Below are 13,572 nucleotides of genomic sequence, written 5' to 3'. Positions count from 1 at the left end.
CAATTAAACTATAAGGCTGGAATCACACTTGCGAGTGTAAAATCGGTCCGATTCTCATGCCAGAAAGTTGGACGATTTCTTCTCACATTTCATCAGTGTGCTGTCAGTGTGCAATCAGTTTTTACCCTCAGCAGCTGCTATTCATGTACTGTTATGTACAGGAGCATTTACAGTGTTCTCTGCTACTTGCTAGAAATCTATTGAGAAAAACGGATGTCACTAGGATGGTGTATGTGCCATCCGTGTGACATCGGTTTTTTCACGCACCCATAGACTTGCATTGAAGAGACTCGCGCGAGAAACTCACCAAAACACAGCATGCTGCGATTTTTTTGATTTAACATTTGTCCGAGTGCAATGCGAGATTTTCTCGCATAGCACTCATGCGAGTTAATCGCAAGTGTGACTCCAGCCTTAGAATACCCTTCTGCAGCTCCTGGGCTGCATTCTAGAAAGGTTCCTCTTGCTGCTGTGCCCCCTTTCAGACCTAAATAAACACTTTATAAAATCTTACCTTTTGGTATGCTAATGTGGTTTTATGGTCATGGGGGCGGGCTGTATTGCGTCCGTTATTCGAACTCCTGCCGCTGTTCGCCGTCTCCCATTGCTCATACATGAGGCCGCCGCCCAGTGCTGCTGAGGTCTCGCGCATGCCCAGTGGCACTATCGCGGGACTGAGCACTGTGCAAAGCGTGAGCGCTGGTGAGGTTATTGTGTAGGCGCGCGATTATGGGCGGCGCTTTGAATGTCATCACCAGCGTCATCCAAGTACCTGCCCATAATCTCGTGCCCGCACTTTTCTCTCTGCCTCCAACATTATGCGCTAGCGCTGGCCATATCATCCACGTTACCTATTACCGCGGGCACGAGATTATGGGTACTTGGATGACGGAGTATAATACTGGGGTTATCACCTCACATTACATATTATATGAGCACATTCACCTCAGACATTATATACTAGTGTAGTATCAGCTTCTACATCATATATGGAATCAATATTACCTCAGAAATTCATGTAGCCGCCATGTCCCCTCATGTGTCTGCTACATCTTACCTCACACACTGCAGATGGTGCCCCTGTGTGACCACACTACAGACATAACTGGTATATCACACACTACTGCTGTATTATACATATTGTTCATGACTTCTGGGCTGCTGGTGACTGGGAACAAGGGCTGTGTGCAGATACCTGCCATCACTGTCTAATAGTGGCGACAGAGCAATGTCTGCCATTACTCTGCACTCTATAGGGGAGCTGGGCAGTCACGTGTACTAGAGACACTGGTGAGAGGAGAAGCCGGGGCGAGGGTGTTATATGTATATGATGGGGCCTGCACTTCATGTCCGTGCAGTATATACTGACCTTGCTGTGTGCTGATAATCAATTAGCATTAATGCCCATCATCAATATCTGATAAAGGTATATATGTGTATCCCTCATTAGCAGTGCAACAAGGGTGTGGTCAAATGGTTACCTAGTCTGGCCCTACCTAGCCGCGGAGGTTGGCACCCTATATCCAGACGCAAATGGCGCCCCCGCTCAACGAAGACTCACCCTTCTTTCCCTCCGCTGTTCTCAAGTGCAGCTGGACTGGGAAAAGGGGGAGTGCGGGGAGGTTGCACTGCACAATACTCAAAAAACAATCAGACACACACAATATTTAAGGCAATAAAATTTTTAGAATGGTGTTTTGAATGGACCATGTGGTTATACAATATACCTCAAAGGACAGTACCATTCAATATATATAGTATAGAAAATCCAATACAAAATAGTGCTCCAATTTAATGAAGTGTTGTATTGACCAATTATTCATACAGAATATCAGAGGATCGTTATAATACCAACCAATCCTCAATCAAAATTGTTGAGCGGGGGCGCCATTTGCGTCTGGATATAGGGTGCCAAACTCCGCGACTAGGTAGGGCCAGACTAGGTAACCATTTGACCACACCCTTGTTGCACTGCTTTATCAGATATTGATGATGGGCATTAATGCTAATTGATTATTATTTGGACATTTGATCACCTTACTTAGGCCACTTAGGCGATTTCTTTCTTCTCCAATTGCCATTTATTTTGTGGAGTCAGAAGAATTTCCTTTTTAGTGGCCAAGTGAAAATCTTTGGGGATCCATTGTCCCTTTGTGTGTTTTGTTATATGTGGGGATTCTGTTTTTAATGGAACTATTAAAATTGATGTTTTAGGGTATTTTCTTGAAGGTTTTCGATCGGTTGCTAAATGCCCGTGTGACCTTTGCCTTAGAGTTTATATACCCACTATGTGCTTTTTTGACATTACTTAAGATGGTGGATAGTACAGGCCTGAGGGGATTACCTGGAACCTTATTATCTTAGGCTGCATGTAGCTCATACTACACCTACATATTATATTTCTTACTATTTATTTGCAGTTGGTGATTACAGAGCATTTTTTTTGCTGGTATCCAGAGGAGCAGAAGGTGCTCATTTAATTATTATACCATTAAAATACAGCTTCAATATGATGGCATTTTTCCCCAGTATCAACTGTTGTATACCTTGGTTGTAAATTCAATCTTATATGTAGGAGCAGAGTGTTTCAACCTCACTCATCCCAACATACCATTCATTTCATAAGCTGTAGGGATAAAGAGTTGAAAAATGAGTTTGAAATATACAGTACCTACATTTTCAATTACATTTCAGAATAAGCTGCAATGTGGATACACTGGTTTTGGTCATTAGTATGTATCTAAGTAATACATATCTAACAAAAGAAAAAAAATCAATTATTTGGTTTTCCTTTTGACGGGTCCTTGAAGTGACTTATAATGTGGTCTTTAAGGCTAATCATCTCACGCATGTTACCCTGGTGTGAAAGGGTGACTATATAACACCCTGCTGTTGAGGGGTAACCCATCTCGGTATGGTCCCCTGGTGTTGAGCGGTAACCATCTCAGGTATCGCCCCCTGATGTGGAGGGGTAACCATCTTAGGTATGGCTCCCTGATGTGGAGGGGTAACCATCTTAGGTATGGCACCCTGGTGTCGATTAGTAACCTCGGGTATGGCCCCCTGCTGTGGAGGGGTACCCATCTCGAGTATGACCCCCTGGTGTGGAGGCATAATCATCATGGTATGGCCCCCTTGTGTGGAGGGGTAACTATCTCAGGTATCGCCCCCTGATGTGGAAGAGTAACCATCTTAGGTATGGCCCCCTGATGCGGAGGGACCCTGGTGTCGAGTAGTAACCTCAGGTATGGCCCCCTGCTGTGGAGGGTAAACATCTCGAGTATGACCCCCTGGTGTTGAGGGGTAATCATCATGGTATTGCCCCCTGGTGTGGAGGGGTAATCATCATGGTATGGCCCCCTGGTCTCCAAGACGCATTTATATCTTTCAGACCCTGTTAAGGTAGAGTGTCTGGGGTCATGACAATCATATTTTGCATACCTACAAAATAAATTGGCTCCTCTGAGCCAGAAACAGCGGCTGGAGGAGAAAAGAAAAAGATGTAGGCATTTTGTTTAATAAGATCTGTAACTTCAAGGACCCTCTTTGTTTTGTGTGTCTTCAGAATTTTGAGATACAGATTTTTACTGTTTATATTGACCAACTCCTGTTTCTGTTATCAGGACAATGCCGTAACTTAGTGCATTAAAATGAAGAGCAATCTATCTAATTTGGGTGCCCTTGAGTCAGTGGGAGCGACTAAGGTTAAAGTAATCAAGTGCATTAACACAAAGAAGGGAGTCCCTACTTAGCTGAGGTCTCGGAGGGACAATTTTACGGAGGGCGCCATCCAGCAGGAGGGCCCCCGAATCGTCGCGATACGATTGCGGGCAAAGAGGCGTAGCTGATGGTGGCAGGTTTCTGTGACGCCCTGGGCAAGCCAGGGGTCACAGGTCATCACACCACCACACCCTACATCCCAGTTAGGAACACCAAAGCTACTCAAATCCTTGTTGCCTTCCTCCAGGGGCTGATGTTCACACCAGGGGGTGGGCCAGGCGGTTGGCTCCGCCCACCGAGGAGTACACAGCCCTGGAGGCGGGAGGAACCAGGCAGTTAGAGAAAGGAGGAGGAAGTGGAAAGAACAGCAGATTAGCTCAGGGGGAGCTTGAGAAAGGAGCTAAGTGAAAGTGAAGTAGTAGAGAAACAGAAGAAAAGGAGTAAAAGTGAGCGTAGAAAGACCTGAAGTGAGTCCAGCTAAGTGCAGGACAGTGTCAGCAAGGTCAGCAACAGCGGTGATCGTCTGGAGGGGGACTGCTCGGAGGTTGCTGGAAGGACCGCGGACGGGTAGTGGCCCGGCGGTCTGGAGCAGTATACGAAGGACAGTCAGCACCAGGGCAGGGGCCTCTCGGACCCCGGCAAGGCTAGGAGTCGCCATAACTTGCCGAATCCGTCAGTGAAGGGGACGTGGATCCCCCAACAACCAAGTCCCGACTGAAGGCAACAGTCCAACCATTGAGGAGAAACACCGCCACCGCCAGGGCACCAGTTTCTCAGGGCCAGCGCCTGCGGGCAAAGTATGGCTCCTCCGGCCCACATCCAAGCCGGGGAGCGGGTTACCGGTGGGAACCCATCGCTGCCAACATAAGAACACTAGGTGCAGGTCAAAGGGACATCACCGTTACCTACTGGGAGAGCAAGTGCAGCCGTCCGTGGGAACCGTCTTTCCAGCCGTGTGGTTTACCGTAAAACTGTGTCAACGTCTCAGGCTGAGTGAGTACCACAGTGCCGCAAGGCACAGCGCTGCCCCCGCGTCCCTGCGCCCACCAGGCCCTGCACCTCCCTCACCATCACTGGGCCCCGGGATCACCAACCCCTACCCACGGAGGGGCAACACAACACCTGGCTGCTCCGCATCACCACTCCCGGGATCCCCATATTGAGCAGCGGTGGTGCTACAAATCACCACAACCGTGGGTGGCGTCACGGACAATAAACAACCCCCACACCCAAAAACAACCCCCTTTCACTCACGGGCGAGGAGCGCCGCTAGAGTCCCCGGGATCCGGCCCACCGCTCGAGCCACCGAGCAGCAGCAGGCCGCAGCAGCCGCGGCGGCCGGACCCGAGCAGCAGTGGGAGAGCGCGGCGTCCCCTCCTCCGCCCGCGACAACTTGGCGTCACGAACAGGATCTTACCACTCTGCCGTTGGGTAGAGGTGCGCCTTCTGACCGCCGGAGGTATCCGGCTGAAAATTTCCAGAAGTCGCCATCTTTGGCGCGAAAAGTTCCCGCTCGAGCGTCTTCTCGAGTAGCAGAGGCGCGAAGGCCAAAACTCCGCCCCAATAGAGGAGTGGCCGGAGAGAAGCTAAGGGGGACGCGATGGCGGCTGGCTGCATGTGAAAGCAGCTATAAAAGCAGGGACGCCAGGACCCTGCAGTCATTCCGTTCCTGGAAGAAGAAGTCACCATGTGGATGCCGTCCCGAAACACCGTGGCCCCCGCGCCGGGAACCGCAGCGTGGGTGGAAATCCGGACCGCGCAGCTCCACCTAAGGCTGCAGGTCAAGATGCAGCTCCTCTTGGAGGAGTGGGAGACCGACATGGCGGACGTTATAGCCACCGTGCGGAGACGCGAGGAGGAGGCGGAGGAAGGGAGGGTGAGTGACCCACGCCCCTATGTCCCCGAGGGACCGGTCGCTGCGGCTGAGGGACCCGGTCCAAGCCCTCTCCCCCCGTTGCCTCTTTCGCCACCCGTCTCGGAGGCCGTGACCCTGCCACTAGGCCCGCTGCCACCGCAACCGGTAGCGATACCCAGCATGCCCGCCCGGGTGGGCCGACCTGTAGCCGGAGCCCGTAGCAAGCCGGAGGTGTTGCCGTGGAAGGCCCCGAAGTCTGCACCGGAGGCAGCCCCTGAAAAGTTCCCCGAGCCGGAGCCGATGACCCGTTCCGAGCCGAAGGCCAAGCCGCGGAAAGCCCCTGTGCCCATCCCCCACACCTCGGCTGAGGTAGCGCCGGGTTGTTGCTGTAAGGCAGCGCCCAAGGCCAAGACACCGCGGGACACGCCGCCCAGATTCCTGACAGTGGGCAACGTCCAGGATGTCCCGCGGGGCCCGACCCGTGCGCCGGAGCTCGCAGCAGCACCGTATTGGGACAGGGAGCCGGTACCGCTGGGCCTGGAGATCGGAGAGAGAGAGAGGAAGAAGGCCGAGCTGGTGGCCCGAGCTATCAGGGAGAAGGAGAATCTCCGCCAGGCCACGTTCCGTGTCCGGGGTCCGCTGTACGAGGGGCAGGTGAGGCGGTTTGATGTCCGCCGGGGCTACGGGTTTATCTATGAACCGGGCCTGGAGGCCGAAGTGTTTGTAGCCCGGCGGGATGTGAATGCCCACCTGCCTGAGGAGCATCCCGGCCGCAACCTAATGCCGGGAGACATTGTTCAGTATACCCGGCACTGTGGAGAGAGGGGGTGGTTTGCCCTGGATGTGAAACTGCGGGGCAGCCAGGAGAGCAGAGTGAGTCCTGCACCCCCTCCCGCGGATGAAGCCGAAGAACTGGAGTAGGGAAGCGGAGCACCGTTGTCCAGTCCCCGTTGGGACCACCTTTGTGTTTGTTGAAAAAGTTGAAAAGTTTGTTGAAAAAGTTTAAGTTTGCAAAAATGATGAAAAATGATAGCGAGTACTTTACCTGATTTTTTGTGATTGAACCGGCCGGAGCCGGCACCGTTGTCCCCGTGGGGACCGTTTAAAAAGTTTGCATGGGAACTATCCATGGACAAGCCCGTGAACTTGCAGGGCAACCACAAACGTTAAGTGGCTTGTAAATAAGTTGGTTTACCGTACCGTTTCCGCAGTTGCCGCCTCCGGAGAGGCAGGTTGGAGGGAGGGCCCTCAGCAGAGCAGGCTGGGGCCCAGCCACCAAAGGAACCGGTGGCTACCCTCTGGAGGGGAAGGACAGATCCCGCTCGGGTAACTTGTGCTGGACTGTGGGTCAAGGGGTGCTGCCTGGGCTTTAGGGGCAGCATCAGGGCCAGGTTGCTTGGGTGGGAGAGAGCGGAAACCGTACCCGTAAAACCGTTTAGTAACGCTTAAGCAATGTGCCTCCCGTTGTGGGATGATGTTATAATTTATATGTTACCGTTTACCTTTTTCAGAAAATAAAACCGGTGTTGGACGGGCAGCCCGCGGACGGTCTGCATTTTGCTAAGGGGGAATGTGACGCCCTGGGCAAGCCAGGGGTCACAGGTCATCACACCACCACACCCTACATCCCAGTTAGGAACACCAAAGCTAATCAAATCCTTGTTGCCTTCCTCCAGGGGCTGATGTTCACACCAGGGGGTGGGCCAGGCGGTTGGCTCCACCCACCGAGGAGTACACAGCCCTGGAGGGGGGAGGAACCAGGCAGATAGCGAAAGGAGGAGGAAGTGGAAAGAACAGCAGATTAGCTCAGAGGGAGCTTGAGAAAGGAGCTAAGTGAAAGTGAAGTAGTAGAGAAACAGAAGAAAAGGAGTAAAAGTGAGCGTAGAAAGACCTGAAGTGAGTCCAGCTAAGTGCAGGACAGTGTCAGCAAGGTCAGCAACAGCGGTGATCGTCTGGAGGGGGACTGCTCGGAGGTTGCTGGAAGGACCGCGGACGGGTAGTGGCCCGGCGGTCTGGAGCAGTATACGAAGGACAGTCAGCACCAGGGCAGGGGCCTCTCGGACCCCGGCAAGGCTAGGAGTCGCCATAATTTGCCGAATCCGTCAGTGAAGGGGACGTGGATCCCCCAACAACCAAGTCCCGACTGAAGGCAACAGTCCAACCATTGAGGAGAAACACCGCCACCGCCAGGGCACCAGTTTCTCAGGGCCAGCGCCTGCGGGCAAAGTAGGGCTCCTCCGGCCCACATCCAAGCCGGGGAGCGGGTTACGGGTGGGAACCCATCGCTACCAACATAAGAACACTAGGTGCAGGTCAAAGGGACATCACCGTTACCTACTGGGAGAGCAAGTGCAGCCATCCGTGGGAACCGTCTTTCCAGCCGTGTGGTTTACCGTAAAACTGTGTCAACGTCTCAGGCTGAGTGAGTACCACAGTGCCGCAAGGCACAGCGCTGCCCCCGCGTCCCTGCGCCCACCAGGCCCTGCACCCCGGGATCACCAACCCCTACCCACGGAGGGGCAACACAACACCTGGCTGCTCCGCATCACCACTCCCGGGATCCCCATATTGAGCAGCGGTGGTGCTACAAATCACCACAACCGTGGGTGGCGTCACGGACAATAAACAATCCCCACACCCAAAAACAACCCCCTTTCACTCACGGGCGAGGAGCGCCGCTAGAGTCCCCGGGATCCGGCCCACCGCTCGAGCCACCGAGCAGCAGCAGGCCGCAGCAGCCGCGGCGGCCGGACCCGAGCAGCAGTGGGAGAACGCGGCGTCCCCTCCTCCGCCCGCGACATTTCTACTATGCCTATCCCGTGTGCCCTTGAGTCAGTAGGAGCGGCTAAGGGTAAAAAATATCATTAAGTGACCATAAAATGATTTACAAAAAGAGTTGCACGATTATTAAATCTTTTGTAGATTTTCTACTATAGGTTTATTTTAAGTATTATGTCTAAATATTATAAATGGTATTTAAGGGTTAGTATTTATGTTGTTGTTATATGTACATAGCTTTCTACATACTCTATGTTTTATAATATGATTCTCTTCATATATACTCATCATTTTCCAGTTAGTAGTTTGTGGGTTTGAGAAATTATTGTTGCAAGGTGTTGTTTATATTAAAAAAAAGTTGTCGAGTGGGTCTTACCTACTTTTATATAATAAGTGTTTTCTGGAGCCAAAAATTGTGAATCGGTCAATTATTAGAACTGGTTACAATACAGGCAGGATAATAGTTTTGTAGGTAAGACAGATGTAGTAACGATTTGGTTATCTGGTTTATTATGGTTATTTTCCACGTTCTTCATTTCAGGATTTTAGTGACTGTCCTTTTGCTACCATACCATCAGCCACAATTTGGTAGAGTTGCATTGTTGCGGTTCAGGAAATTTGTTTAAGAATAAGGTTACTTATATGCACAATCTTCCCACAGCTTGTAGAACTGGCTGATGGCTTTATTAAGGCTGCTTTACATGTGTCGATTTCTCGTGCGATCGCATTTGCGTTCGTACCCGCCCCCATCATTTGTGCGGCACGGGCAATTTCTTGCCCGTGTCGCACAATGTTGTAACCCCCCGTCACTTACTTACTTACCTTCCTAACGACCTCGCTGTGGGCGGCAAATATCCACTTTCTGAAGGGGGAGGGACGTTCGGCGTCACAGCGACGTCACACAGTGGCCGGCTAATAGAAGCGGAGGGGCGGAGATGAACGGGACGTAAATATCCCGCCCACCTCCTTCCTTCAGCATTGCCGGCGGGACGCAAATAAGCTGCAGTTCGTCATTTTCAGGGTGTCACACGGAGCGATGTGTGCTGCCTCGGGAACAATGAACAACAGGACATGCGATTTTTAGAAAATGAGCGACGTGTCGGCGATGAACGAGAAGGTGAGTATTTCTGCTCGTTCATAGCTGTCACACGCTACGATATCACTAATGCTAACGATGCCGGATGTGCGTCACTAACGACGTGACCCCGCCGACATCTCGTTAGATATATCGTACCGTGTAAAGCCCGCTTAAGGCATGGTTGATGGCAGTCGAGTCCATTTAAAGTGTCAAAAGGCCTCTTTGGGGGCAGGGTAGGAGTCAGGTGGAAATTGCAGACAAGTTAAGGTGGTCTAATTTTAACTAACAGAGGATTTAGAACCTCATGGTGGTGAACGGGCTCGGCGTTTGTGGTCAGTCATAATGGTAATGTGGTTAAGCACAGGAGTGAGGATAATAGGATCATTGGTGCCCTGAAAGTTTCATGGCTCTGATTGAATGACAGCCAGTGCGTGCTGCCCTCTTTATGGCTGTCTGGGCTGGTGCTGTGTGTCAGACAGCTAAGATCACAGGACTTGTGAATCCGAATGTACTAGCCCTTCACCTGACTCCTACTATTATTGTTTGAATACTGTGATTAAATAAAGCTGTTGCCATTTTGAAAACCAAAATAATGTGTATTATTCCAGTTTCTAGGTTTACTGTAGACATGGTTGTTTTAAGGTGGAGTGGGAGTCCATCCCATATCCAAAATTCATGATTGGTGTTAAAAATGATGAATAAATGCTGCTCCCCAACATGTTTCAATGACAAATCACTGTTATCATAGGAACAACATGGTAATTTCCAGAGACTGGGAGTAGAGATGAGCAAACCTGAAAAGTAAAGTTTGGTCTTCGTACCAAACACGGACTTTACTAAAAAAAAAAAAATCAGTGTTTGAGATCGGAGTTCGTGTGCTTTACATATGCTCATGTGCCGCCCCCGTGCCAGCAGCCGGCGCTGCTCAGGCCCGGTCCTTCCGGTGGGTGGCTCGAGGATCTCCGGACCCGGGGGTCTCGCGGACACGCCGAATAAATGGGGGGACGTAGATGTACGGGCTAGGCCATAGTAAGTTCGTGACGCTGAAGTGGCCTCGGGTAAAGCCGCGGCTGAGCTCCCATAATCTGCGCCAACAAAATCCCCACGCTCGGATTTTATGTAAGGGTTCATTTCTTTACTGGTAAACATCTCAATGACAAACGCCGCTAGCTTAGCAGCACACATAACCAGGGTTTGCTATCCGGGTCTTTAACTTCAGACGCGCGGCGCAGAACACAAAAAAAACAGCAATGATAAACAAAAATTCTGTCCCTGACTTGCCCTATAGGTTATATTACCAGTCCAAAACACAAGGAGGGAGGGCTCCCACGTAGCAGGCCTGGACTCCGGGTAAACGGCGGCGACTCCAAGGGAGAGAAGTGGGAAGATCTTCAGCCCTCTCAACAGAGGACTAGTTACAGTCTCTTGGTAAGGAGGAAGGAGACAGTCCGGAGGTCCCTTGAGTCCAGTATCCCGTCTGCAGCAGTTCTGGCAATCCCTCACACTTCAGCGATGAGGGCAGTCCGAGGCAGGTCTGCTCAGGTCCAGCTCTAGTAGCTCAGTGTCCTTTTCCCGCACTTTTACTTCCTGTACAACAAGTGCCTGGGGGAGGGGATCAGATTTTACAGCGTCCACCCCTCGAGCAGTTTCAGCACTTGTCCACAAGGTGGCAGCACCATCCTGTGTAATTTCATTTTCCATGTCCATTTTAATCACAAAACAGTCAGTGCTGCTCGCCTTGTTACATATCCCCCCACTGAAAGGTTGGCAGTCCCTGTCAACATTCACAGGTTCCAAGGCAGCGAGGACTGACGCTGTGGCAGGGGGAGGCTGAGAAGCGGACCATACATACTGGTCCCTATAAGACTGTCCAGGAGGAACCCCGGCAGTGGTGCGGGTAGTACCCCGCAGAGGTTGGTTTCCCTCCACTCCATCACCAGTTACACTCTCTACCTCCATTAGTTCCCTAGAGGGAGAGCCAGTCTGAGCAGGCGGGTAATCAGACCTGGACTCAACAAGGTCACTATGCTGAGTAATATCAATGGTGTCAGTCATGTCAGCAGTGTCATCCTCACCGGGTACTGTGGTCAGGGGGTCAGGCTGGGATCGGCAGGGGCGCAACATATTCCGATGCAAGGTGCGAGAGTTGCCGCTATCTTCGCCCCGGACTCTGTACACATGACCATCGGGGTAGGGGCGCTCAACTACCCGATAGACTTCAGCTTCCCACTTAGCTCGGAGTTTTCCTTGAGGCTTCTTAACACAAACCAGGACTAGCTGTCCTACTTCTAAGGGTTCTTCCTGTACAGGGAGCGGGTCAGCATGTCTCTGGCCCCGGATTTGTTGGCCTACCAGTCGGTATACAGTTTACATCTTCTGACGGTGAGTGTGTAGCCAGGATGGATAGGTACCGCCGGTATCTTTTTCAGGACTGGTCAGGTTTAGGTCATGGACCCCTTTTTCCTGGGCGGCCAAAGAGAAGGGTGTGTGGGGTAAAGCCCGTCACGGAGTGGACTTGATTGTTGTAGGCCCACACTAGATCTGGGAGGAATTGGGGCCATTGGTCTTTCTTGTCATCGGCTAAGGTGCGGATCAACTGGAGTAGAGTCCGGTTAAAGTGCTCACACGCACCATTCCCCTGTGGGTGGTAAGGGGTGGTTCTGGACTTCTGGATCCCATACATCCGATGCAGCTCCTCGATAATTTGACCTTCAAAACAAGCCCCCTGATCAGAGTGCAACCTCTCCGGACACCCATAGACCTGGATGAACTGTCGACAGATGGCCCGCGCAGCTGACTCGGCAGTCTGATCTTTGGTAGCAACAGCAACTGCGAATTTTGTGAAATGGTCTACCATAACCAGACAGTATTGGTAGCCACCACTCGCCGTCCCAATCGACAGGTAGTCCACCATCAACAGCTCAAGGGGCCAGGATGTCTCAACTGTTTGGACAGGTGCACGCTGCTCAGCGGACTTGTAAAGCTCACAGGTGCGACAGGCTTGGCAGACATCTTCAACCAGCTTGCGGAGTCCCGGACAGTAGATGGACTGTTGGATCTTGTCTTGTCTATCCCAAAGTGGCCGTTCCTCTTGTGTGCTTCTCCCACCATCTCACGGGCCATTTGGGCCGGCACTACAACCTGTAGGCACTCCTCTAGCATGTGGGATAGGAAGATCCTCCGGTTTAGCACTCCTTCTCTCAGAATCTGATGATCCCATTGGCTGAGCAGGGTCAGGGTACTGGTGGACAGTCTTGACCGCGTGTCAGAGGACGGCTTCTGCTGCTGCTTCACCCATTGTTTGAGTAGGGCACATTCAGCATTCTGGTCCTGGATTCTGCACCATTCCTGTGGAGACAATGGGGACCCTACTGGAGTGCCAGCCTCATCCACAGCATACTGGCGACAATCCATCATCTGCCAGGCTAGTCTTGCGAAGTCAGGTATCTCGTCTCCTTACAGCTCCTCGTCCCGGTCCTTAGTGGGCGAGGGGGATGTCCTTCTGGACAGGCTGTCCGCATTCTGATTTTCAGCCCCAGCTCTATATTTAATCTTGTAGTTAAACTTGGAGAGCCGAGCCATCCATCGCTGCTCCATAGCCCCAAGTTTCGCATTTTCTAAGTGGGCCAAAGGGTTGTTGTCCGTCAGGACTAGTACTTCTGTCCCCGTCTGATATCCGGCAAATTTCTCAGTCATTGCCCACATCAAGGCCAACAGCTCCAGCCGGAATGAACTGTAATTGGTGGGATTCTTTTCACCTTCATGTAGGGACCTACTGGCATAGGCTACAACACGTTCCTTGCCTTCTTGTACATGTGAGAGTACTGCCCCCAGACCCTGTAGGCTGGCGTCAGTATGTAATTGAAAGGGCAGGGTGTAAGCTGCATATGCCAGGATGGGGGATGACGTCAAGGCACCCTTTAGAGCTTGGAAGGACTCTTCTTGGGTAGGTCCCCAATTGATGAGCCGTCCCCTGGGACTGTTGGTGGTTCCTCGAAGCAGGTCGTGCAGTGGTGCGGCAAGCCGGGCGAAGTTCTTGACGAACCGGCGGTAGTAGCCTGCCAGTCCCAGGAAAGCCCTGACCTCCTTGACAGTTGTGGGCTGTGGCTAGTCCCGTACAGCGGCTATTTTCTCCGGCGAT

At 51.8% G+C, this 13,572-nt stretch overlaps 1 protein-coding gene across 1 annotated transcript in view; it reads left to right on the top strand.

The window, feature by feature from the left end:
• The window catches only part of LOC142312826 (uncharacterized), a 240,548-nt gene that overhangs the window by 57,762 nt on the left and 169,214 nt on the right, over positions 1–13,572 (top strand).

The sequence above is a fragment of the Anomaloglossus baeobatrachus genome, chromosome 5 (genome assembly GCF_048569485.1).
Source record: "Anomaloglossus baeobatrachus isolate aAnoBae1 chromosome 5, aAnoBae1.hap1, whole genome shotgun sequence".
In the NCBI taxonomy this organism is placed as follows: Eukaryota; Metazoa; Chordata; class Amphibia; order Anura; family Aromobatidae; genus Anomaloglossus; species Anomaloglossus baeobatrachus.
The sequence above is the reverse complement of the archived record's forward strand: the minus strand, read 5'-3'. Positions and strand labels throughout refer to the sequence as shown.